At 45.1% G+C, this 27,240-nt stretch overlaps 1 protein-coding gene across 26 annotated transcripts in view; it reads left to right on the top strand.

Moving 5' to 3' along the window:
* Positions 1 to 27,240, top strand: part of LOC123762060 (dual specificity calcium/calmodulin-dependent 3',5'-cyclic nucleotide phosphodiesterase 1A) — a 546,501-nt gene that overhangs the window by 393,848 nt on the left and 125,413 nt on the right. For 8 of the 26 annotated variants that reach the window (XM_069335855.1, XM_069335847.1, XM_045748299.2 and 5 more), the window contains exon 1: positions 11,876 to 11,964. The exons of 8 other annotated variants lie outside the window; for them this stretch is intronic. The gene's annotated coding sequence lies outside the window, so the exon portion shown is untranslated. Of the gene's footprint in view, positions 1 to 11,870; positions 11,965 to 27,240 lie in introns of those variants that run through there. 10 more of the 26 variants (XM_069335858.1, XM_069335844.1, XM_069335852.1 and 7 more) reach the window with 3 other exon arrangements.

Raw genomic sequence — 27,240 nt, 5'->3', positions numbered from 1 at the left:
GAATGGTAATCTTCCATCTTTACTGTGAAGTATTTCTAGATCTTTATTTTGTCTTAATGTTTTGTTGTGTGTGAAGATATCCCAGCGGGGAGGGGGGGGGGGTTGCCTTTCCCTATCCCCCCCACTCCTCCTTCCACTTGTTTACCAGCCTCCTCTACCCCCTAACCATCTTAACACTCCCCCCCCCCCTCTTCCTTCATCTCCCCAAACTAACCATCAACCCCAATCACCAAAACCATCTTCCTAACACTTGACCTACTTCTCCACATCTTCTCTTCCCAATTATCTACAATTCCCTTTTCCCTGCCAATTACACCATCTCCCTAACTACCTACTCCATCTCCTGTACATGTTGCTACCCACCTCTTCCTTTCCTCCACTCTCCTCTGACCTCTCCCTCGCCTCCCGTCACGTATCCTCCATTCCACGTCTTCCCTTCACACCCTAACCCCCCTCCCATCCCATCCCATCCCATCCTTCCCACTAGGACACATGAATCATACTCAGTGGCGGAAGCAAACACTGCTGAACTTGAATTCACAAACCTTCGTGTTTCGTCTCCTCTTCTTTGAAAGGGAACAGACATCACCTTGAGGTAGATTCGAACCCTTGAGAAGTTTGACGTTGTTCACAACCAGATGTGTATATGTGTGTGTGTGTATATATCTGTGTGTGTGTGTATGTGTGTTGCACAGTGTAAGTGGGTCGGATAGATGTGTGTGTCGTAATATTGGAATTGAGCGAAGGAATTCAACTCATCTTGGGCATGGCAGGGATGAGATAGGTGACGCGCCATTTGTCTTCACTGTCTTGAGTGTGACTGGATAAATGGCTTTATTTATTTGTGGTTGTGTTGCTGGGTAAATAGTTGCACGTAGGTTATCTTCATTGCTCAAGGATGGGGCGATTATGTCTGGCAATCAATCAACTGACAGGTGTACAGAGGGGGGTATGAACCGCTTGTAAGGCACACCATCTCTATCCAGTAAGATAATTCAGTGTGTTGTCATCCTGTCACGTGTATAGCCGGACGCTGTTTGGACTCGCTGACCTGCCTGCCAGCCCTTCAAAGTTACGTTATCTTGTTTATGCAATCCTCTCGTGGTTGATGTCTTGACGTGTCTTGAGTGTTTTGATGATCTGAGGGGCAGTTAAGAGGGGATTGTCAAGCTCCTCTTCTGGGTTAAGGTGAGGGGCGAGACTAAGGCCAGGGTATGTGTGCTTGACCTCATGTGTGTGGTTTGACCTCATGTGTGTGGCTTGACCTCATGTGTGTGGCTTGACCTCATGTGTGTGGCTTGACCTCATGTGTGTGGCTTGATCTCATGTGTGTGACTTGACCTCATGTGTGTGGCTTGACCTCATGTGTGTGGCTTGACCTCATGTGTGTGGCTTGACCTCATGTGTGTGGCTTGACCTCATATGTGTGTGGCCTGGTTTGTGCCTCGGAGAGAGACACAACCCCCCCCCCCCTGCACCCGAGCTATGTCAATAGGCCGTTCTCCCTCTTCGCCCTTACATCATCCCTCTCTCTACTCCTGGCCCACGGATATTTGACCCTGGCTCGTCTGACCTTTCTTGAGACCCTCTCCTTCAACTACCACTTCCGTGTTGGCCGGGGCCAAGAAGTCATCGATAGTTACTGTGAATGAGCACCAAGAATTTTCAGGTTACATTCAGGATATTCTGTCATAAGCCAGGACAGATCCGCTAGTGGCGACACTATCTTAAATACTGTACTAAAGCCCTTCTTTCCTGAACAAATCCACAAGGGCCGTGACGACGATTCGAACCTACGTCCGAGAGTATCCTTCTTTCTTGTTCTGTACCACAGACTTGGACCGAATATTTTTGCATTGGTTCTTCTGTTGATCCTTCAGTTGCAGACAACTTGAAGTTCCATCTCCAGCTTATCCTTGGGTGGATATTAATATCACATTCCATCACGAACTTGGGCTGAACGGTAGAACGACTTATCTCGTTTCATGCAGGTCGGCGTTCAATCCCCGACCGTCCGAGTGGTTGGCCACCATTCCTTACCCCCCCCCCTCCCCGCCGTGCCATCCCAAATCCTTATCCTGACCCGTTCCAAGTGCTATATAGTCGTAACGGCCTGGCGCTTTCCCCTGAAAGTCCCCTTCCCTTCCATCACGAACGTGATGTAGATGAATTCCCTTCCATCACGAAGATGATGGATGGGGAGTGGGTCACTAAGGTCAGCTCAGAGAACCAGCCCAATCGTCTCACCACTATTCTCAACAGAAATCATTTTTCTGCCATTCGCAACATAAATCATTTTTCATTTGCAGTTTCATCTCACCGAATATACATTGTGGTAGACATTTACAGTAAGTAATTATCAAAATTATAAAGTAAAACTGGGAGACTTTGACGAGTCGCCGGCTTCCTGTTCCTGTCGAGGCCACAAGTGAGATGGTGACCCCTCAGGTAAATTCAGGTAAAAGAGGGCACCAAGCTTCGAAGACGGTCCAGTGACCATGGTGTTCTTACAGTGTTAATGGTTATGTAGTCATTAGCGACTCTCTTCTAGTCAGTAGTATTAATCAGTACCGGCTCTGTGGTAGTCAATAGGGGCTCTGTGGTAGTCAATAGGGGCTCTGTGGTAGTCAATAGGGGCTCTGTGGTAGTCAATAGTGGCTCTGTGGTAGTCAATAGGGGCTCTGTGGTAGTAGGGGCTCTGTGGTAGTCAATAGGGGCTCTGTGGTAGTCAATAGGGGCTCTGTGGTAGTCAATAGGGGCTCTGTGGTAGTCAATAGTGGCTCTGTGGTAGTCAATAGGGGCTCTGTGGTAGTCAATAGGGGCTCTGTGGTAGTCAATAGGAGCTCTGTGGTAGTCAATAGGAGCTCTCTGGTAGTCAATAGGAGCTCTGTGGTAGTCAATAGGGGCTCTGTGGTATTCAATAGGGGCTCTGTGGTAGTCAATAGGGGCTCTGTGGTAGTCAATAGGAGCTCTGTGGTAGTCAATAGGGGCTCTGTGGTAGTCAATAGGAGCTCTGTGGTAGTCAATAGGAGCTCTGTGGTAGTCAATAGGGGCTCTGTGGTAGTCAATAGGAGCTCTGTGGTAGTCAATAGGGGCTCTGTGGTAGTCAATAGGGGCTCTGTGGTAGTCAATAGGGGCTCTGTGGTAGTCAATAGGAGCTCTGTGGTAGTCAATAGGGGCTCTGTGGTAGTCAATAGGGGCTCTGTGGTAGTCAATAGGAGCTCTGTGGTAGTCAATAGGGGCTCTGTGGTAGTCAATAGGGGCTCTGTGGTATTCAATAGGAGCTCTGTGGTAGTCAATAGGAGCTCTGTGGTAGTCAATAGGGGCTCTGTGGTATTCAATAGGGGCTCTGTGGTAGTCAATAGGGGCTCTGTGGTAGTCAATAGGGGCTCTGTGGTATTCAATAGGGGCTCTGTGGTAGTCAATAGGAGCTCTGTGGTAGTCAATAGGGGCTCTGTGGTAGTCAATAGGGGCTCTGTGGTAGTCAATAGGAGCTCTGTGGTAGTCAATAGGGGCTCTGTGGTAGTCAATAGGAGCTCTGTGGTAGTCAATAGGAGCTCTGTGGTAGTCAATAGGGGCTCTGTGGTAGTCAATAGGAGCTCTGTGGTAGTCAATAGGGGCTCTGTGGTAGTCAATAGGGGCTCTGTGGTAGTCAATAGGGGCTCTGTGGTAGTCAATAGGAGCTCTGTGGTAGTCAATAGGGGCTCTGTGGTAGTCAATAGGGGCTCTGTGGTAGTCAATAGGAGCTCTGTGGTAGTCAATAGGGGCTCTGTGGTAGTCAATAGGGGCTCTGTGGTATTCAATAGGAGCTCTGTGGTAGTCAATAGGAGCTCTGTGGTAGTCAATAGGGGCTCTGTGGTATTCAATAGGGGCTCTGTGGTATTCAATAGGGGCTCTGTGGTAGTCAATAGGGGCTCTGTGGTATTCAATAGGGGCTCTGTGGTAGTCAATAGGGGCTCTGTGGTATTCAATAGGGGCTCTGTGGTATTCAATAGGGGCTCTGTGGTAGTCAATAGGGGCTATGTGGTAGTCAATAGGGGCTCTGTGGTAGTCAATAGGGGCTCTGTGGTAGTCAATAGGGGCTCTGTGGTAGTCAATAGGGGCTCTGTGGTAGTCAATAGGGGCTCTGTTATGGTCGGAACAATAATAGGCGGATAGAAGTGTGTTGAAGAGTTTCAAGGTTACATTCTCGCCTGGGGCTAACTTTGGCACTGATGAAAGAGTCCACAATTGAAATATGCAGCATTTTTGTGTAATTCTGTAGTTACTGTATAATTGTCGGAGTGTATATGAACGTGTATATGGGATATATATATCACATATAGGAGTGTATATGGGATGGTCCCGGACGCAGGTTCGAATCCTCGTCACGGCCCTTGTGGATTTGTTCATTCTGGGAGTGTATATGAACGTTGCTGTATAATTCTGGGAGTGTATAATCACGTTACCGCATTCAACTCTCGTCAGGATTAAACACCTGACTAGAAGGCTTAAATATATATGGTTTTGAATGGATCGTTTAACAGTGGAACAAATTATAATTGTATAATATATTCTGTGGTGACTAACATAGGTAGAAACATATTAATGAAATTTATTAAATGAACTTGTAATGCTAATTTCGAAAAAAAACTAGTAATGATTTAGTGGACTTAAAATACGGATATGTAATGGGTTTTGAAGAATGATAAAATTATCTTGTCTATTTTAATGTGTGTATTCAGAAATAAACAAATTGTAAATATAATCACTAATTATCGACTAAGAATGTGAAAATACAAAAAATGGGTAATGGGCACCCAACAGCTTTAAAAACAAAAAAATAGGGTGTAAGGTATCTAGTGTATAAGGGACGTGAGGCTAGACTGGCTATGAATCACGTATGTTTGTTTACATTGGGTCAGCTGATGGGGGGGTGGCGGGCCCGCGCGCCACTCGCCCGCCCTCACTAACCTCACAAACACTTTATGTACCAGACGTGATCCAATTTGTCCAGCAGGACCAGTACATCATCCGCGTCTGATTCTCTGTGGCTTCTGCTCCTGTTGGTGCTCCTGCTGCTGTAGCTGCTGCTGCTGCTGCTGTTGCTGTTGCTGCTGCTGCTGTAGCTGCTGCTGCTGCTGTTGCTGCTGCTCCTGCTGTAGCTGCTCCTGCTGGTGGTGTTGCTGTTGCTCCTGCTGCTGTAGCTGCTGCTCCTGCTGTAGCTGCTGCTGCTGTTGCTGCTGTAGCTGCTGCTGCTGTAGCTGCTGCTGTTGGTGCTGTTGCTGCTCCTGCTGCTGTAGCTGCTGCTGCTGCTGCTGTTGCTGTTGGTGCTCCTGCTGCTGTTGCTGCTCCTGCTGCTGTTGCTGCTCCTGCTGCTGCTCCTGCTGCTGTTGCTGCTCCTGCTGTTGCTGCTGTAGCTGCTGCTCCTGCTGCTGTAGCTGCTGCTGCTGCTGTTGCTGCTGCTGTTGGTGCTCCTGCTGCTGTTGCTGCTCCTGCTGCTGTTGCTGCTCCTGCTGCTGTTGCTGCTCCTGCTGCTGTTGCTGCTCCTGCTGCTGTAGCTGCTGCTGCTGTTGCTGCTCCTGCTGCTGTAGCTGCTGCTGCTGGTGGTGTTGGCGTTGCGGCTGCTGTTCCAGCTGCTGCTGCTGCTGCCTTGCAGCTTAAACAGGAAGGCTCCGAGCCTAGAGACATGAGGAACAATCAGTCTCAACAAACAAGGCCGCCATGCCAGTTGCCTGGATCCCCAGAGTCCTACAAGACTTGAATCTGACAACTGTAATGATTTTAAAGGCATTGATAAATGGTGCTTCTAAATCTAACTCTAATTCTTGGTTATACAGTTGATTATTACAGATATTACATGTTATGTTATCATGGCTATCCTGTACACGCAGGATAGTTGCATTGTACGGCCAGCCCGTTCTCATAATTTGCCACTTACATAAACATGACATAGCAGTGAATCTGTACGATGGTACAACATGGTTGCAGCTGGCAATCCCAATCATTATGGACGAAGAGGAGGAGGACGCGGGAGAATTAAATTTAAATTTTGCCCCGAGGGGCGAGTTTATTGGGCAGCGCCACTCATCTTGTGAGTGGACACACCGCCATAGTGACAGTATTGGGCAGCGCCACTCATCTTGTGAGTGGACACACCGCCATAGTGACAGTATTGGGCAGCGCCACTCATCTTGTGAGTGGACACACCGCCATAGTGACAGTATTGGGCAGCGCCACTCATCCTGTGAGTGGACACACCGCCATAGTGACAGTATTGGGCAGCGCCACTCATCTTGTGAGTGGACACACCGCCATAGCAGCAGGTACAACACTCCCCAATAGGAAGAAAACCCGCTGGGTTGTTCATCCTCTCACTTGCGCGGGAGAGAATCAGTAACAGCGAGAATCCGTCTTGGATACAAATATCCATGGAGATATGGAATGGAAACAACAGTTGATCAGCGGAGTTGTAGAATCTGTGGTGAGAGTGATGGACACCGCCTTGACCACTATCTACGTGAATGTGAACACCTGAGAGACATTAGAAATATGTGTAGAATAATAAACCCCACATTGTTTGAGTTAGGAAAACACTATTTGTCAAATATTGATACTGTTCTTAAAAGATTCCCCCCATTTTGCACCCGCAAGATAACGTAAGCTTTTAAGGGTTGACAGATGTTAATCTTCTTGTTTGAGGAGCTGTTCACTTGAGACAGTTAAGCAAGTCCCAGCTGTGTCAGGGTACAAGTGACAGGATGAACAACTCAGCGGGTTTCTTCTTATTGGGGAGTGTTGTATATGCTTCTATGGCGGTGTGTCCACTCACAGGATGAGTGGCGCTGCCCAATACTGTCACTATGGCGGTGTGTCCACTCACAGGATGAGTGACGCTGCCCAATAAACTCGCCCCTCGGGGCAAAATTAAAAAATTTAATGTCAACCACACAACCACCACCAGACCCTGTACTCAACCACACAACCACCACCAGGCCCTGTACTCAACCACACATCTTCCACCAGGCCCTGTACTCAACCACACAACCACCACCAGGCCCTGTACTCAACCACACAACCACCACCAGGCCCTGTACTCAACCACACAACCACCACCAGACTCTGTACTCAACCACACAACCACCACCAGACCCTGTACTCAACCACACAACCACCACCAGGCCCTGTACTCAACCACACAACCACCACCAGGCCCTGTACTCAACCACACAACCACCACCAGGCCCTGTACTCAACCACACAACCACCACCAGGCCCTGTACTCAACCACACAACCACCACCAGGCCCTGTACTCAACCACACAACCACCACCAGGCCCTGTACTCAACCACACAACCACCACCAGGCCCTGTACTCAACCACACAACAACCACCACCAGACCCTGTACTCAACCACACAACCACCACCAGGCCCTGTACTCAACCTCCACCAGACCCTGTACTCAACCACACAACGACCACCACCAGGCCCTGTACTCAACCACACAACAACCACCACCAGACCCTGTACTCAACCACACAACCACCACCAGGCCCTGTACTCAACCTCACAACCACCACCAGGCCCTGTACTCAACCACACAACCACCACCAGACTCTGTACTCAACCACACAACCACCACCACCAGACCCTGTACTCAACCACACAACCACCACCAGGCCCTGTACTCAACCACACAACAACCACCACCAGGCCCTGTACTCAACCACACAACCACCACCAGGCCCTGTACTCAACCACACAACCACCACCAGGCCCTGTACTCAACCACACAACCACCACCAGGCCCTGTACTCAACCCCACAACCACCACCAGGCCCTGTACTCAACCACACAACCACCACCAGGCCCTGTACTCAACCACACAACCACCACCAGGCCCTGTACTCAACCACACAACTACCACCAGGCCCTGTACTCAACCACACAACCACCACCAGGCCCTGTACTCAACCACACAACCACCACCAGGCCCTGTACTCAACCACACAACCACCACCAGACTCTGTACTCAACCACACAACCACCACCAGACCCTGTACTCAACCACACAACCACCACCAGGCCCTGTACTCAACCACACAACCACCACCAGGCCCTGTACTCAACCACACAACCACCACCAGGCCCTGTACTCAACCACACAACCACCACCAGGCCCTGTATTCAACCACACAACCACCACCAGGCCCTGTACTCAACCACACAACCACCACCAGGCCCTGTACTCAACCACACAACCACCACCAGGCCCTGTACTCAACCACACAACCACCACCAGGCCCTGTACTCAACCACCACCAGACCCTGTACTCAACCACACAACCACCACCAGACTCTGTACTCAACCACACAACCACCACCAGGCCCTGTACTCAACCACACAACAACCACCACCAGACTCTGTACTCAACCACACAACAACCACCACCAGGCCCTGTACTCAACCACACAACCACCACCAGGCCCTGTACTCAACCACACAACCACCATTCTTCACTGTTTACAACACTTGCAACCATAATTAATATTAATTTTTCTGAACCACGTAATAACACATTGTTGGGAATATTTCTTTCAACAGTAACTTACACTACAATACCCTCGAGGCATTTTTTTTTTGTCAGAATAGTTAGTTTATTATTTTTTTGTAATGAATTTGTTTTGTTTTTGGTTTGAAGGCAATTGTTGTGGTGGGTCATTGATGGAATAGTGGAGGTAAATCCTGGCTAGGAGTGGAGGTAAATCCTGGCTAGGAGTGGAGGTAAATCCTGGCTAGGAGTGGAGGTAAATCCTGGCTAGGAGTGGAGGTAAATCCTGGCTAGGAGTGGAGGTAAATCCTGGCTAGGAGTGGAGGTAAATCCTGGCTAGGGATTGTTTATATCATTAATGTCATTCACTGATTATCATTCATTGATTTGTCCGTAATATTAAGGTATGCTAGATGGGATTTTTTTTTGGGGGGGAGGGGGGGGGGGTATTTGAGTTTCTCGCTCGGTATATGAAGGTGGTCGTGGTTTGAGGTAGCTGACTCCTGTGCTCTACTATAGTGCCAGATTGTAAAATAACTTTTGCACTTTTTTGCAACCCGGGTCACATGTCAGGGGCCCCGGGTTCAATTCCCGAGTGGGACCAGAGGCGGTTCAGCCCGTTTCTTTTCGCCAGATTCTTCTGTTTACCTTGTATAATAGTTACCCCGAGAGATAGGCAACTGTTGTGGGTTGCATCGTGGTAAGGGTCAGTACTTGGCCAACGGGGGGTCTAACTACAGGCTTCCTGTCCCCGAGGAATTAGCTCCATATGGCATAATCACCACCTCCCACTTCAACCACCACCTCCCACATCAACCACATCAACCACCACCTCCCACTTCAACCACACCAATATGTAGTGATGGACCATTAGAAAGTCCGCTTTTGTATTATTGAATTCGGATAAGCCGGAAACTGTTTTAACGGCAACATTAATATTTGACCTAACCTAACCTCTCCTAGCAACCCTAGGGCTAATTCACGCTTAGGCCTAATGTAATATATATATATATGTGCTATGCTAGGCCTATAAATAATTAAGTTTGGGTTTTAGCTTAATTTTTCTGGACTCCATAAATTAATAGCACAAAAAAGAGGTTTACTGGTGGTCAAATATTAATTACTGTACTGCCATTTCCCGAAGGCGGGTTGGTACTTTGATCATCCGGGTACTGATGTACTCACCTAGTTGAGCTTCAGCTCTTTGGTCCCGCCTCTCAACTGTCGGTCAACTGGTGTACAGATTCCTGAGCCTATATTGGGTTCTTATCATATCTACATTTGAAACTGTGGAGACACGCAGGTATCATCAAGGTTAGATCAGGTGTAAGGAGCACTCATTCAAAACCACTTGGATGGTCGGCGTTCAATCCCCGACCGTCCAAGTGGTTGGGCACCATTCCTTTCCCTCCGTCCCATCCCAAATTCTTATCCTGACCCCTTCCAAGTGCTATATAGTCGTAATGGCTTGGCGCTTTCCCCCTGATAGTTCCCTGCCCCTACTCTTCCATTTTTGGTGTGACTTTTACTGTTTTACAAGAGTACAAAACGTGATTTTTTTTAGTCAAAAATTGAAAGCGCTGTAGGTAAGTATTTTTAGTGTACTTTAGTGAAAAACATATTTTGCAATTGTCAAGAAAAAATATTTTGCAATTGTCAAGAAAAAATATTTTGCAATTGTCAAGAAAAAATATTTTGCAATTGTCTTGAAAAAGACAATTGCAATATATTACAAATATATTACAATTACAATATATTACAATTGCAATATATTACAAACATATTACAATTGCAATATATTACAAAGTTTATTTAGGTTTACAATGGTGTGCATGTTTCCCATACGCCACATATGTTATCTTGACACACACAGTGGAGTGTCTCGGAGGGGCTGCTGCAGTAATACCACGCCCTTGCCTTATATTCTTGTTTCCCGTTCCTGTAGTTGCCTTTCCCTTATAGTGTATATATGCCTTCTGATCCCCCTTTGTCCCCATCTTCATTACTTGACACTTATTGAGGTTGAACTCTTGCAGCCATTTGCCTGAATGGCGTTCGTCAAGATCATCCAGTAATTATCTACAGTCCTGTTCATCATCTTGAGGTTATCTTGAGATGATTTCGGGACTTTTAGTGTCCCCGCGGCCCGGTCCTCGACCAGGCCTCCACCCCCAGGAAGCAGCCCGTGACAGCTGACTAACTCTCAGGTACCTATTTACTGCTAGGTAACAGGGGCATTCAGGGTGAAAGAAACTTTGCCCATATGTTTCTGCCTCGTGCGGGAATCGAACCCGCGCCACAGAATTACGAGTCCTGCGCGCTATCCACCAGGCTACGAGGCCCCCACTTTAGTTTACCTTGAAAAGCTTCATAGAAAACACTGACCTTACCTAACCTTCTTAGTATGTTAAGATAAGCATCTTATTGCTTCGTAATTACAATTATTACTTAACCAATTATAGGTATAGGTTAAGTAATAATTGTAATTACGAAGCAATAAGATGCTTATCTTAACATACTAAGAAGGTTAGGTAAGGTCGGTGTTTTCTACGAAGCTTTTCAAGGTAAACTAAAATATTCACAATAAATTAGTATGTCACGTATGCACTTATTTAATAAGTCAATATTGACTATAAGAAAGTGCGAGAACGGGTTGGTCATTTAAATAAAATATGACTAGTAATGGATCTATGGTTATTGACTCATTGTTTCCTATCCGGCAGGTACTCTCTTAATTAACCAGTTCAGTGTTTTCCCATTTTTCCTTTTTTGCTCTCTAGTTTCTTCACTGCCATTTCACCACGAAACAGAATCAAATGCGTTTTGGTAGTCCTGGAATATGCAGCTCACCCAGCCTGCTTTCTGCTGGCGTGTTTTGATAACTTGTCCACTCACGGGATGAGTGGCGCTGCCCAATAAACTCGCCCCTCTGGGCAAAATATAATTTTTTTTCATAGAACTCTTGTCAAGTTTGTCAGGCTGTGTTGGTTGATTTGACTTGGCTGTGAATTTGACCGCAACTGACTGCACTTTTGACCGCAACTGACTGCACTTTTGACCGCAACTGACTGCACTTTTGACCGCAACTGACTGCACTTTTGACCGCATCTGACTGCACTTTTGACCGCAACTGACTGCACTTTTGGCCGCATCTGACTGCACTTTTGACCGCATCTGACTGCACTTTTGACCGCAACTGACTGCACTTTTGACTGTCATATCTGCGGCTCTCAGAGAGTGTGGAGGTGGAGGATGGTGGAGGAGAAAGGGGGGGAGGAGTCAAGGCTAAGCCCCGCCCACAGGCCGCCACCACCACAGCACCTGACCAGCCGCCGCCAGTCACAACTTGGCCGCCACGGTGAGCGGGTGTGTGTGTGCGCGCTATACACTGCTCGAGAACGTTTCTTGCACGCCATCTTCCGTTCCCTCATGTAAAGTGACCCTCCAACATTACTAGAAAAGTCTCCGTGTAGAGAGAGAGAGAGTTTCCATGCCCTTTGAATCGTTTTGAATTCTAAAAACAAATTGAAATTTTCAAAATTTAAACTTTTATTCGAGATAATTGTTATTAAATTCTGTGCCACGTATTTTGTTCGTGAATTGTAGCATATGGAACTAGAAAGAAATGTTGTTATTAGCGTGGGAATAGGAACTATACTGCTAGGATTGGATCACGTGGAGGTAGACCGTTACCAGCCCTATCTCCCACTCCCACACTCACTGTAACGCTTTTAAGAAACTGTAGTTACTGTGCTCTCTCGGTCAAGGTGAAACACCCCCCCCCCCAGCTGCACCCCCCCCCCTGCATGGGGAGTGGTTGGTTAGTGGTCAACCAGCCAACTCCCATCACCTGTGTGTGTGTGTACTCACCTATTTGTGCTTGCGGGGGTTGAGCTCTGGCTCTTTGGTCCCGCCTCAACTGTCAATCAACTGGTGTACAGGTTCCTGAGCCTATTAGGCTCTATCATATCTACACTTGAAACTGTATGGAGTCAGCCTCCACCACATCACTTCCTAATGCATTCCATCTGTTAACTACTCTGACACTGAACAAGTTCTTTCTAACGTCCCTGTGGCCCATTTGGGTACTCAGTTTCCACCTGTGTCCCCTTGTTCGCGTACCACCCGTGTTAAACAGTTTATCCTTATTTACCCTGTCAATTCCCCTGAGAATTTTGTAGGTAGTGATCATGTCTCCCCTGTGTGTGTGTACGTCATTGTGTGTGTCGCTCTGTGTTTGGGTGCACGCCTGTGTGTGTATGTCATTTTATATATACTTTGCTGTGTATATTATATATATATATATATATATATATATATATATATATATATATATATATATATATATATATATATGTCGTACCTAGTAGCCAGAACTCACTTCTATGCCTACTATGCAAGGCCCGATTTGCCTAATAAGCCAAGTTTTCATGAATTAATTGTTTTTCGTCTACCTAACCTACCTAACCTAACCTAACATTTTCGGCTACCTAACCTAACCTAACCTATAAAGATAGATTAGGTTAGGTTAGGTAGGGTTGGTTAGGTTCGGTCATATATCTACGTTAATTTTAACTCCAATAAAAAAAAATTGACCTCATTTGTAATGTAATGGGTAGCTTTATCATTTCATAAGAAAAAAGTTAGAGAAAATATATTAATTCAGGAAAACTTGGCTTATTAGGCAAATCGGGCCTTAGATAGTAGGCCGAGAAGTGCGTTCTGGCTATTAGGTACGACATATATATATATATATATATATATATATATATATATATATATATATATATATATATATATATATATATATATATATAGTGCGTTGCTCTTAATGTAATTGGTCGAATTAGATCATTCTTAGCTGTTATTGTTGTTGTTTTAGATTCAGCTACTGGGAACCAAAAGTTGCAAGTAGCACTGGCTATGGTGATCCCTTAGTGGATTTACCTGGCACAGGAGCGGAGCAAGTAGCACGGGCTATGGTGATCCCGTAGTGGACTTACCAGGCACAGGAGCGGGGCTGTAACTGTGCATTCTTAGCTTGTCTGGGCCACCTATAAAGGATTATAGGCCCATATCTAATTGCAAGTTTAGATTATGAATAACCTACAAGTTTTCCAAACTTAAATTGACTTTCTAGCTTATCGTGTTTGAACTGATAATGACTAAATTGCCCAAATGGTTCCGAGTATACTTCCAGGAATGGCCCGTAATGGGTTCCAGTGAACAATTATAATCACCCAGTCCGTTCTCTGGATTTGCCACTCCGTTAAAAATGCAGCCGATTGGCTGAACCCAAGCAGCCCACCTAACCTTTCGCGGCCAATGCGTAGAAAACGTCAATATTGTGGTGTTTTGTGTTTTAATTCATGTGTTGAAATACCCCGCGAAAAATGGGTTCACACACACACACACACAAACACACACACACACACACACACACACACACACACACACACACACACACACACACACACACACACACGAACGCGACGCGAACAAGGGGACACAGGTGGAAGCTGAGTACCCAAATGAGCCACAGAGACGTTAGAAAGAACTTTTTCAGTGTCAGAGTAGTTAGCAAATGGAATGCATTAGGAAGTGATGTGGTGGAGGCTGACTCCATTCACAGTTTCAAATGTAGATATGATAGAGCCCAATAGGCTCAGGAATCTGTACACCAGTTGATTGACGGTTGAGAGGCGGGACCAAAGAGCCAGAGCTCAACCCCCGCAAGCACAATTAGGTGAGTACAATTAGGTGAGTACACACACACACACACAAGCTGCTGGAATGGTCGAACAAATGGCTGTTAGAGTTTAATCCAAGCAAATGTAATGTAATGAAGATAGTGGTAGGAAGCAGGAGACCAGATACAAGGTATCACTTGGGAGATGAAATACTTCAAGAGTCCGAGAGAGAGAAAGACCTGGGGGTTGATATCACGCCAGACCTGTCCCCTGAAGCTCATATCAAGAGGATAACAGCAGCAGCATATGCCAGGTTGGCTAACATAAGAACGGCCTTTAGAAACTTGTGTAAGGAATCTTTCAGAACGTTATATACCACATATGTCAGACCAATCCTAGAGTATGCGGCACCAGCATGGAGTCCATATCTAGTCAAGCATAAGACTAAAATGGAAAAGGTTCAAAGGTTTGCCACCAGACTAGTACCCGAGCTGAGAGGTATGAGCTACGAGGAGAGACTACGGGAATTAAACCTCACTTCGTTGGAAGACAGAAGACTTAGGGGGGACATGATCACCACATTCAAGATCCTCAAGGGAATCGACAGGGTTGATAAAGACAGGCTGTTTAACACAAGGGGCACACGCACTAGGGGACACAGGTGGAAACTGAGTGCCCAAATGAGCCACAGAGATATTAGAAAGAACTTTTTTAGTGTCAGAGTGGTTGACAAATGGAATGCATTAGGAAGTGATGTGGTGGAGGCTGACTCCATACACAGTTTCAAGTGTAGATATGATAGAGCCCAATAGGCTCAGGAACCTGTACACCTGTTGATTGACAGTTGAGAGGCGGGACCAAAGAGCCAGAGCTCAACCCCCGCAAGCACAACTAGGTGAGTACACACACACACACACACACACACACACACACACACACACACACACACACACACACACACACACACACACACACACACACACACACACACACACACACATTCGTGTCAAGTTTATTTCCACAACTTTCCAAATCCTGTACACCTTTGGCACCTCTTTCCCCATGCCCCTATACCCTTCATCCACCAGGGCATGTTAGACGATCTCAACCGCCGTACTTACGGGCTATTCATGCTCGTGCCTTCTTTTGGGTAGCTTAATCAACCAACCGCTGTACCCCACGAGAAGGGACACCCCAGTATACATGGTGTATACTGGATATATACTCCCCACACCAGAAAGGACGCCCAATGCACTCACCACAACTCAAGAAACAATCAATCCACTCGTCACCCCAGAGAGGAAAGCCAGTATCCTCCAACACCAAGTAATTGTATACTTTCTCTGAAGATCCCACATGGCAATATTGTATGACGAATAGTCTGGGTCTCAGTTGAGTGGGAATAGGTGGGAGATGACGGATTTGATGTGGATAGCTCGTGGAAGATGAGGGATTTGATGTGGATAGCTCGTGGAAGATGAGGGATTTGATGTGGATAGCTCGTGGAAGATGAGGGATTTGATGTAGATAGCTCGTGGAAGATGACGGATTTAATGTGGATAGCTCGTGGAAGATGAGGGATTTGATGTGGATAGCTTGTTTGAAACACTGGAGTTGATGTGGATAGCTTGTTTGAGACGCTGGAGTTGATGTGGATAGCTTGTTTGAGACGCTGGAGTTGATGTGGATAGCTGGTTTGAGACACTGGAGTCGATGTGGATAGCTGGTTTGAGACGCTGGAGTTGATGTGGATAGCTGGTTTGAGACACTGGAGTTGATGTGGATAGCTTGTTTGAGACGCTGGAGTTGATGTGGATAGCTGGTTTGACACACTGGAGTTGATGTGGATAACTGGTTTGAGACGCTGGATTTAATGTGGATAACTAGTGGAAGACGCTATATATTATATAAACACGATCTTGTATAGGTGGACTTGAATAGGCTAGAGAGAACTTAATACATCCATTGCTGGATAAAATCCTCTGTTGCCATAGATCGTGATGACCCAGATGGATAGTGGAAAGGTCTATCAAAGGGGTCAAGATGTGAGGTGGATTGGTTGTTGCATTGGTTATTACAGCCAATATCTGCCGGTACACGGTTCGACGCCCGCTAAATACACGTTTAGCTTGGCTGGTCCCCGTCATCTGGCCTTCGGGATGGGTCGTTATCGCGCGACGAACCATGTGATTAACAGCCATTCGGGTGCTGGAGGCCGACTCACGAACACAGCATCCGTTACCTGGCTGATCTCCCAGACATCACTTGTGAGGCGAGGTTCAAGTTCAAGTTGATTGAGATAATAAAATGCATCCCGAATGGATACCTGTAACCTCTCCCTCCTCTCAGGTGAGGTGAGGTTTGCAGGTGAGGTGCAAGTGATTGTGAGGGGAGGTGCCAGTGATTGTGAGGTGAGGTGCCAGCGATTGGGAGGTCAGGTGAGGTGCCCGTGATTGTGAGGGGAGGGGAGGTGCCAGCGATTGTGAGGTCAGGTGAGGTGCCAGTGATTGTGAGGGGAGGTGAGGTGCCAGCGATTGTGAGGAGAAGAGAGGTGCCAGTGATTGTGAGGGAAGGTGAGGTGCCAGTGATTGTGAGGAAGGAGGTTAGGTGCTAGCGATTGTGAAGGGAGGTGCCAGTGATTGTGAGGGGAGGTGCCAGCGATTGTGAGGTGAGGTGCCAGCGATTGTGAGGTTAGGGGAGAGGAGAGGGGAGATTCAGGTGAGTTCCCACACAGTGTATGGCAACTTTTGTACAATCAAAAGTGTATGTGTGTGTATGACAAAGTGTGTATACGCTAGTGAGTGTGTAGGTGAGTCTATGATTATTCGTGTATACTGCATAGTCATGTATTGCAAGTTAAGCCTCTGACTATTGCATGCGAATCACATAACTACTGCAATAATTATGGCTCGGCCTAGTGCACGAGTCAGTGCCCAGTAGGCCTAAAACCTATGCTGACATGACTGTGACGTCATAGTGACGTCACAGTCCTCTTGTACTCATACTGGCGTGAACATTATTTCGTCATAGTGACGTCATAGGCCTCGTGTACCCAAAATACAAATCACAAAATGTTTTTATCATATTTTTGGGGTTGGGTTATCCTAGGGGGATGGGTTGGGTTTGTTTATGGAGGTAGTAATGATATCTTTTTGAGGTCTTACACTCGACATCACCAGGTATCAGTTCGCTGAGTTAGTTCCTTGTACCTTACTCTCATCTGAGTTATCTTGAGAGGATTTCGGGGCTTTTTTAGTGTCCCCGCGGCCCGGTCCTCGACCAGGCCTCCACCCCCAGGAAGCAGCCCGTGACAGCTGACTAACACCCAGGTACCTATTTTACTGCTAAGTAACAGGGGCATAGCGTGAAAGAAATTCTGCCCATTGTTTCTCGCCGGCGCCTGGGATCGAACCCGGAACCACAGGATCACCAAGTCCAGCGTGCTGTCCGCTCGGCCGACTGGGTGTGTCTGTGTCCTTCTCTCATCTGGGTAATAGGTAAGAGGTCGTGAGATTGACCCTTGAGGGCTTGCTGGTGACTAGGATGTGTCCGTCATTATCTACCTCTATGTTTACACAGTGATAGACCTTCCAGAACATGGTGCCCAATTTGGAGGCGAGGTACTCAGGTTGTTAGGGGGGGGGGGTTTGGTGAGGTGGCCTGGGGGGTAGTCTGAGGTTAACAACCCCTTTTGAGTCCATGAGTGAGGCTGTGGGACGTTGCACAGGATAGGGGGTAGTGTTTTCCTTGCAAGGGGGGGATAGGTCTATCAACAGACCTGGAATTATAACAGCTTGATGGATAAGTTACAGCTTCAACTGCATCACCCTGTTTCACAATATTATAAATGTTGTCGTCACCATTGACTGTAGGACATTTTCTAGCTAGGATATAATTTGTACAAATAAACTTATTGTTAGTTAACATCTTCGAGGATCAGTAAATCCTCCCCCCCTGTTTTATCATATGATTGGCCAGTCAGCTAAAGCCCTTGAACGTTGTGTTTGGTAATGATTCACCAAACTGTGTACGAATATTAAGCTTACAAGCAATATAAGGACGTTAAGGCTACAAGTAATAAAAATACGGGCTCACCATAGCCCGTGCTACTTGGAACTTTTTGTTCCAGGTAGCAAATCTTTAACAACAACAACATACAAGCAATATAAGGACGTCAAGGCTACAAGCAGTGTAAAAAACAAGCCTACAAGGAGTGTAAGGGGCCACGACCTGGATTCATCAAGCTGTTACGCATCTAATTACGAACCTGTACATCGTTTCTAAATTACTGTTGTCTCATAAACTGTTTACACATAGTAGACAGCTTTATGCGCTCACCAGGAGGCTAATTTACAACCACAACAACATTGTGTCTGGGAATGTTTCAATATTCCTAAACTGTCTCATCAATGTAAACAAAAAAGTGAAAAAGATGTAGCCGGAAATGACTGCGTAAATGCCTGTAGTAGCCTAGCTCGCGGGAGAGTACGCGAGGCTACTGAAAGGATGTAACTGAGGCAGATAGTCGGGAATAAAGTAGGAGGTCAGATAGCCGGGAATAAAGTAGGAGGTCAGATAGCCGGGAATAAAGTAGGAAGCTGTGAACCCGCTGGTCCAGAAGCCTCGTGTGTTTATACAGCTGCTGTTGCTCCTACGCCAAAGTTCTCACCCCTGGGGTGCCGATACGCGCCCTCCGGCAGTCTCTACACCAGCGTAGTTAATTAATTCCGGTTTGTGCAGAGATCGTATCACCATAGAACGAGGTAGGTAATCAGGCACGTCGCCCTCTCGCTGAAAATAACGGAGGATATATTTTTTACTGCCAAATGCACGTTAAAATAAGCTATATAAAGGTATTTATTGATATACACGGGAAAAAAACCTATTAGCTTTATGCAGGCGATGAGTCACAATAACGTGGCTGAAGTATGTTGACCAGACCACATACTAGAAGGTGAAGGGACGACGACGTTTCGGTCCGTCCTGGACCATTCTCAAGTCGATTGTGTCGTCGTCCCTTCACTTTCTAGTGTGTGGTCTGGTCAACATATTAGCTTTATTTAAATGAAATATAACATGAGTGTACAAGATTATCTTGAGATGAGATAATTCTTGACATTATTTCGGCCTTTTTTTTTTAGTGTCCCTGCGGCCCGGTCCTCGACCAGGCCTCCACCCCCAAGGAAGCAGCCCGTGACAGCTGACTAACACCCAGGTACCTCCCAGGTACCTATTTTACTGCTAGCTAACAGGGGCATAGGGTGAAAGAAACTCTGCCCATTGTTTCTCGCCGGCGCCTGGGATCGAACCCAGGACCACAGGATCACAAGTCCAGCGTGCTGTCTGCTCGGCCGACCGGCTCCGAGGGGTTGATTCCCTGGCATAGTCTTTCCATTTGCCACTCCGTCAAATCTTCAACCGTTTTATCTAACATAATCTACGAACCCAAGCAACCCAACCGAGCGATGCATGGAAAACGTCTGTATTAGGGTGCTTTAATTTGTACTAATTCATCGTATTTGTAACTGGTCGGTACTTCACTCTCAGGGGAGCAATGACCTTCCTGCTTGAAGTTCGGCATTTAATCCCTGATATTGGAAGCGATTGGGCACCGTTCTCACACTGTCCTCATATCCCTTCCATGTGCTATAATGTCATATTGGCTTTACTGTCTCGTGTACCTTGCCTTACAACTCTCTAATTCCTTTCTGAAAACTTTACCCCCTTCTACAGTTGACTGATTTTTGGTATTTTTGCTGGACGAGGATTGGAAAGTTATTATACCTGTGGTATGTTTAAGTTATTAAGTTTTAAGTTACTCTCTCGCTCCAGTAAGTTATTTTAGCTCTCAGATTGGGTCTTCGTTGATGTTTTGTTTCTGATTTAGCTACTCAGAACGAAGTGTCCATGTAGCACGGGCTATGGTGAGCCCGTAATTCCTTACCTTCGTGTATCTTCCATGTTTATATCATGGGATATGTCTGTCTCTCCGCTGTAGAGAATATTCGGAGTTCAGGGAGATTGTCGCAGTAATGTGTGTGTACTTACCTACTTGTGCTTGCGGGGGTTGAACTCTGGCTTTTTGGTCCCGCCTCTCAACTGTCAGTCAACTGGTGTACAGATTCCTGAGCCTACTGGGCTCTATCATATCCACACTTGAAACTTTGTATGGAGTCAGCCTCCACCACATCACTTCCTAGTGCATTCCATTTACTAACTACTCTGACACTGAAAAAGTTCTTTCTAATGTCTCTGTGGCTCATTTGGGTACTCAGCTTCCACCTGTGTCCCCTTGTTCGCGTCCCTCCAGTGTTGTGTGTTTGTGTGTGTGTGTGTGTGTGTGTGTGTGTGTGTGTGTGTGTGTGTGTGTGTGTGTGTGTATGTGTGTGTGTGTGTGTGCGCGTGCGTGCGTGCGTGCGTGCGTGCGTGCAGTGTGAGGTATTTACATATCTGCCATATCTCTCTCAAATGTCCTGATGGGCAAGACTGAGTTCAGACCAGTACAAGTTTCTGTTAAGTTTACCGGATCAGCCTGACTGTGATGGCCTACGGGCTAAAAAGTCCACAGACTCACAGACCAGGCAATTATCAGTATCATATACCACCCTCCAACAGCAGAACTCTCGAAGCCAACACGAGGTAATTAACAGGTAAACAATATTACAGGCGGGACAAAGTGGCATCCCTTGTTTTAAAGGATCTCATTGACCACTCAAGGATCGCGCTAATCTGATGCTAAGTTTTCTCACGTTCACTAAATGTCACGAGATATAACAGTCTCCCGGTGGGAATTAGTTGACTGTATGTATTTTCCAGTCCTGTTGGACAGAACAATAAAATAAGTTTGGTAAATAGGGTCCATATGTAGGAAAACAGCCATTCTCTCTGTCTATCTGTCTGTCTCTCTCTCTCTCTCTCTCTCTCTCTCTCTCTCTCTCTCTCTCTCTCTCTCTCTCTCTCTCTCTCTCTCTCTCTCTCTCTCTCTCTCTCTCTCTCCCTCTTTATATATATATATATATATATATATATATATATATATATATATATATATATATATATATATATATATATATATATATATATATATTTGATTTATTATTTGGGGACCATTCAAGTTTTGTGTCTTACAGTTGTAGTCTCAGAGATACCCAAGCCTGCACCAGGATTTGATGAAAAACTCTACCCAAATTGAACCACGAGTGTTGCCAGGGATTGGTTGGTCAAAGAGCTCAGTTGGTGAGCTCCATCACCAAGCAATTCTTATAGGGCAATCACAGATAAAATGGTATTAGTACTATGTACACCAGGGGGGGTGGGGTAGTAGCCCTAGTAATGCAGGTTCGAATCCTGGTTAGGTCATTAAATTCTTAATCATATATGTATACATTTTTATTAAATTTGATAACGATATTGGGGTATGAGAAAACGAAGTATAGGAAGACCTGGAACATGTTGGATTGGCAATTATAGAGGTGGATATTTTACCTGCGTGTTTGTGGCAGGTCGGGAAGCAACTATAAACTTTTTCATATACATAGAGGGAAGAGGCGATGAGAGGCCAGTCGCCCTCTTATTGGATTAGACAAAGTCCAGTTATTTTCCCATCGTATTGGCCAGTCACCTCAGGTAGGCAAGGGCCAATCAGAGCCAAGCACTGGAGAAGAACCAATAAGCACTCACATTGCTCGCGAAGGGCAAATGAGCTTATTTCCTGCCTTAAAACGCCAGAATTCTGTGACACTGAATCCCAGTCGATAATTAGTGATTGGGAGAAAGTAGAGCGAGAGAAGGGGAAATAAGCAATTATCACAGCGTATAGGCAACGATGATTTGTTAAATTAGTGTTAACTAGCTTAACTCTAATTATCTGATGGATATATATGCTATTATATGCCTCACTATTGTGTGTCTGCTTACATAGGTGTGTGTACTGGTGAAGCTGAAGCTCTTCCGTCCTGCCTCTGAAATACTGAAACAGTCGGTTTCTCTATGTCCAGACCTCCTGGTTGGTGGTCTCGTCAACCAGACTGTTAGAGGTCGCTCCTGACAGTCTGATGTATGAATTATACAATCATTGTACACAATACATTTTGGGGTCATGTTTAAGGATGGCTCCTAGGGCTCCTCATCCAATACAATGACGATGTTTTATACATCAGAATTAAGGAAGCTACAGAAGACCTATTGGCCCATACCAGGCAGCTCCTATTTATAGCCACCCAAAATATGCTTAACCTACGCTTGAAACACTCCAGCCTAAATATATTATGCTCCTGGGGAATGTATTCCCTAGCCTAGATTATATGAAGGAGTACAGTGTGTCACAAACTATCTATGTAATTCCCCATTACACGGGATGATTACTCTCACACAGGTTCAGGCGATCAGTAGTCTTCATTGGCAAATTTTGGGTGCATTATAAGGATATCCTCAAGAACAAGAGACTTAATAAAGCAATTACAAAGCTCAAGGTATTTCGTGCCGGCAAGTCTGAGGTCTGAAAGGTCTGATAACTGGGCATTCAATAATGTAGTGTACGAGATCATGCCGCAGTTCCTGCTCACAGAGTTTGCACCTGGAGTGCTCAGGATTGGGAGATCCGTCACCTGTAGCCACCTGCCACAGGTAACCCAACCTGATCCTGGCAACCACTGTGTCGCACAGTCTGGTCGACGTTTTGTACTGCCCATATACATAGGTTTCTGACCTAAACAGATCATAGCTTTTCATTCTGGTGTTTTCAGATCGTTGGGAATCAGTACTTTCTGTCCTATTATTCCTAAATGCCTCGAACATTAGTCTTAACAGAAGAGATGGGGATACATAGGTGTAGTTCAGCTTCATCCTTAATACAAGGTCATTTGGCTGCATTGTCTGTCATTGTGGTGGGTTATATTTATGTGAGAGCGGGTTTTCTTCCTATTAGGGAGTGTTGTACATGCTGCTATGGCGATGTGTCCACTCACAAGATGAGTGGCGCTGCCCAATACTGTCACTATGGCGGTGTGTCCACTCACAGGATGAGTGGCGCTGCCCAATACTGTCACTATGGCGGTGTGTCCACTCACAGGATGAGTGGCGCTGCCCAATACTGTCACTATGGCGGTGTGTCCACTCACAGGATGAGTGGCGCTGCCCAATACTGTCACTATGGCGGTGTGTCCACTCACAGGATGAGTGGCGCTGCCCAATACTGTCACTATGGCGGTGTGTCCACTCACAAGATGAGTGGCGCTGCCCAATAAACTCGCCCCTCGCGGCAAAATTTAATTTAATTTAATGCTGTCCATTCACAAGAGATTCTAAACCCTTTAGTCTGTGCAGCAAGCAAGTTATTTATAGTTGCTACTATGAGGCTCTTGTAGTCGATCTTAAAGGAGATTATTTTCAAGTGCTTGAAGAGCAGACGTTGAATCACAAAATATTATTCCTTTTGTGTTTTTTTTAGTGTACTTGTAGCTTGTTGTAGTGCAGCTAGTTCTGTCTGTGTAGAGTTGTTTAACCTGACATTGATAGTTTGTGTTCAGGTATTGTTTTTGTAAAGCCTTCGAGCTGTTGCAGTCCATCTTGCTAACTATAGACTACTATTGAGTAACTCCGTAAGTAACTATTGAGTACTCCGTCGGTGTAACTATTAAAAGTAACTATTGAGTACTCCGTCGGTGTAACTATTAAAAGTAACTATTGAGTACTCCGTCGGTGTAACTATTAAAAGTAACTATTGAGTACTCCGTCGGTGTAACTATTAAAAGTAACTATTGAGTACTCCGTCGGTGTAACTATTAAAAGTAACTATTGAGTACTCCGTCGGTGTAACTATTAAAAGTAACTATTGAGTACTCCGTCGGTGTAACTATTAAAAGTAACTATTGAGTACTCCGTCGGTGTAACTATTGAGTACTCCGTCGGTGTAACTATTAAAAGTAACTATTGAGTACTCCGTCGGTGTAACTATTAAAAGTAACTATTGAGTACTCCGTCGGTGTAACTATTAAAAGTAACTATTGAGTACTCCGTCGGTGTAACTATTGAGTACTCCGTCGGTGTAACTATTAAAAGTAACTATTGAGTACTCCGTCGGTGTAGACGGAGTACTTGGGGGATCTTAGATTTGTGATAGAGGAGACAATTGTTTCAAGTGTGACAGCTTGAAGCAAAGCAAGAATCTTATCACCTTTTTTGATGATGGATGTAAATGACACTTGAATTGTGGAGTACAGATAGAGAGGAGTATCAGTGACAAGTAATTACATATAAAAGGAATGTCCAGTTTGATTACATTGTAGGCATTTTTACTCAGCCATTTATCATACAAGTGAGTTAGTATGTTGGCACCACTCATTAGTGTGTTAACGGCACACAATTATTTGTCTCAGAGCTATGCTGGAGGATAGAGATAGGATAGGGCTGTGTTGTCTCTCATGATTCCCTCTAGTTGGAAACTTCTGTTCTTTCCTCATGTTGATTAGTGTGCAGTTTGGGGCACCAGGAATCACCCTCATGCTTTCACGCTACATTACTTCCAGTGTGTTCAAAACAGAGCTACTCTGGGTCTCTACACTGGGGTTGTGTTTGCACGAAGTTTGTTTGTGTTGCCTAACCACCACTGCCTGTTTTCTTAATTAAGCGTGTGAGTTAGAGACAGTGAATTGCCTTTTCGTGCGTCTGTACTCAAGTGCATTTACCTAAATGTGTCTGCCGGTCGAGTTTTAGCTCTTGGGGCTAGCCTTTTAGTGGCCAATATTGATCTCGGACCTAGTGTAGCTAAGCAAGAATTCAAATGACAGTTTTGGGTCATTATTTTTTTTATTTTTGTGAAGGCCTGTCGGCTGTGTATCACTCCATCAGAGGAGTATGTGGAGTATGAGTATGTGAAGTATGAGTATGAGTAGTATGTGGAGTATGAGTATGTGGAGTATGAGGGTGGGGGGGTATGGCAGAGCTGGGGAGGGCCCAACGCATTGTAGAAGTCACAGATATGCTTCTTTTTCTCTCCTTGTTTCCTGCTTTCCTCTCATTCTCTGTCGTAGAAGTACATCTAAGTGTCTCAAGTCCTACTAATTTTTAGTTATGGGTCATTAACACGTCTCAGTTGCCAACCCAACCTAAACGCCTAACCTAACCTACGGGGAAATATGCACAATATGCTAATATGTAATATTACTAATTTCTATTTGAGAAAAAATCTTATTTTGAATGTTAAATAAAATTAAACAATGGTTGACTGTGTCCTTGTAGCCGGCCGCTGCCTGGAACGAACATAACCTGAGGACAAAAATTGATACTAAGCAATATAATGATACTAATAAGAAAAAGCTGAATGATAGCAACTGTATCATCAGTAATAATAATGATATAAATGATAGCAACTGTATCATCAATAATAATAATGAGATATCAAGTTTCGATTCATCTTTCGCTATCAGAATATATATATAAACAGAGTAATATTAAATAGGAGTAGACTAAGCTACTGCGCGCCAGAGAGAGATGTGCCTGGATCACGCTACTGCGCCACCATACTTCACAGATTATACCGGGTTGGAATCCCACTACCACCGTGAGTTATGCCTGGAAATAACCTTCCTAATCCCCCCTCCAGGTGTGTGGGGGGGCTCCATGTGTGTGGGGAGCTCAAGGTGTGTGTGTGGGGGGGTGTAAATATGTCGAGATTACCTCAACAGAAAATTGAGGGAAGCCGGCTTCTAGGTTTTAATATACCACATGGCTTTTGGGTATAAAAGAAAATGGCATGGGGGGGGGGGCATACTCTTGAATTACAGAAAGCGGGCATATTAACTGTGGCATTAGACAATTTTAAAATACATACTTATATCCTCTTCAATCCTACCTACAATCTTTCTTTGAATTCCCACGAAAATTTATGTTTGCTGCTTCCAATCAATGGTAACTTTTCCCTATAAGTCCGAACATTTGTGTATATCAATTTCCAGTGATAAATGGTGTTGTTAACACCTAAGATCAATGCCAAGCTTTAAAAATGGAATGTTGAGGCAAGAATACAACTGGGAGTTACTGACGGCCATTACCACAAGCTTGTGTCTTCAAAAAATGATATATTGAAACGGAAAACATTAGAGCATATAATAGATTGATGATAGTCAGCGAGCAGTGAGAGAAGCCTCATTTCCTAGCCTCACAGCTGGGATTATTTTAATGTAATATTTTACAGACTATATTCATATAGTTCTAGGGATAGATTCACGAAGCAGTTACGCAAGCATTTACGAACGTGTACATCTTTCCTCAATCTTTGACGGCTTTGGTTACATTTATTAAACCGTTCACAAGCATGCAAACTTCCCAGTTAACTGTTCTTATTGTTATAAACAGCCTCCTGGTGCTTCCGAGCTCATTAACTGTTTAATAATTGTAAACAAATCCGCCAAAGATCGAGAAAAGATATACAGGTTCGTAAGTGCTTGCGTAACTGCTTCGTGAATCTGGCCCCTAGGCCCTACATGTGTTCAAACCTTCAATAATTTGTTGTAACTCTGAATGTCGCGATAATTATCATCAAGATCAGTATTCTCGTAAGACGTTGCTAGCACTTACGTCTGATACTAAATTTATATGAAATTATAACTTAAAATAGAAAAAAAGGGTTTAATTAGCGGTGATTAAGAGACCGAATGTCCCCAATTATATCTGGTGAGCCTTCATGGGAAGGCAGGAAGGCAATAAATATATATATATATATATATATATATATATATATATATATTGTGACGGTAAAGCGTTGGTGTTCGGCTGTTTCGAAAGCTGGGGGCAGGGCCTTGTCACATCACAAAAAAAAAAGAGAAAAAGTTTGTCCTTTCGTCTGTGGTAAGGTAATGGGAAGACACACAAAACACAAGTATATAAACAATGAAATTTTAATTACTCTAGAAAACAAGACATGAATAAAGGCAATCTCATAGAAGGCAGGACAAGTCAACAAACAGAATAACATGAATAATCACTGGCAAATGAAAAGTTACGCTAAGACAAGTAAGT

Source organism: Procambarus clarkii, chromosome 34, assembly GCF_040958095.1.
Source record: "Procambarus clarkii isolate CNS0578487 chromosome 34, FALCON_Pclarkii_2.0, whole genome shotgun sequence".
NCBI classification, from domain to species: Eukaryota; Metazoa; Arthropoda; class Malacostraca; order Decapoda; family Cambaridae; genus Procambarus; species Procambarus clarkii.
Note: the sequence above shows the minus strand (reverse complement) of the source record. Positions and strands in the feature narration are given on the sequence as shown.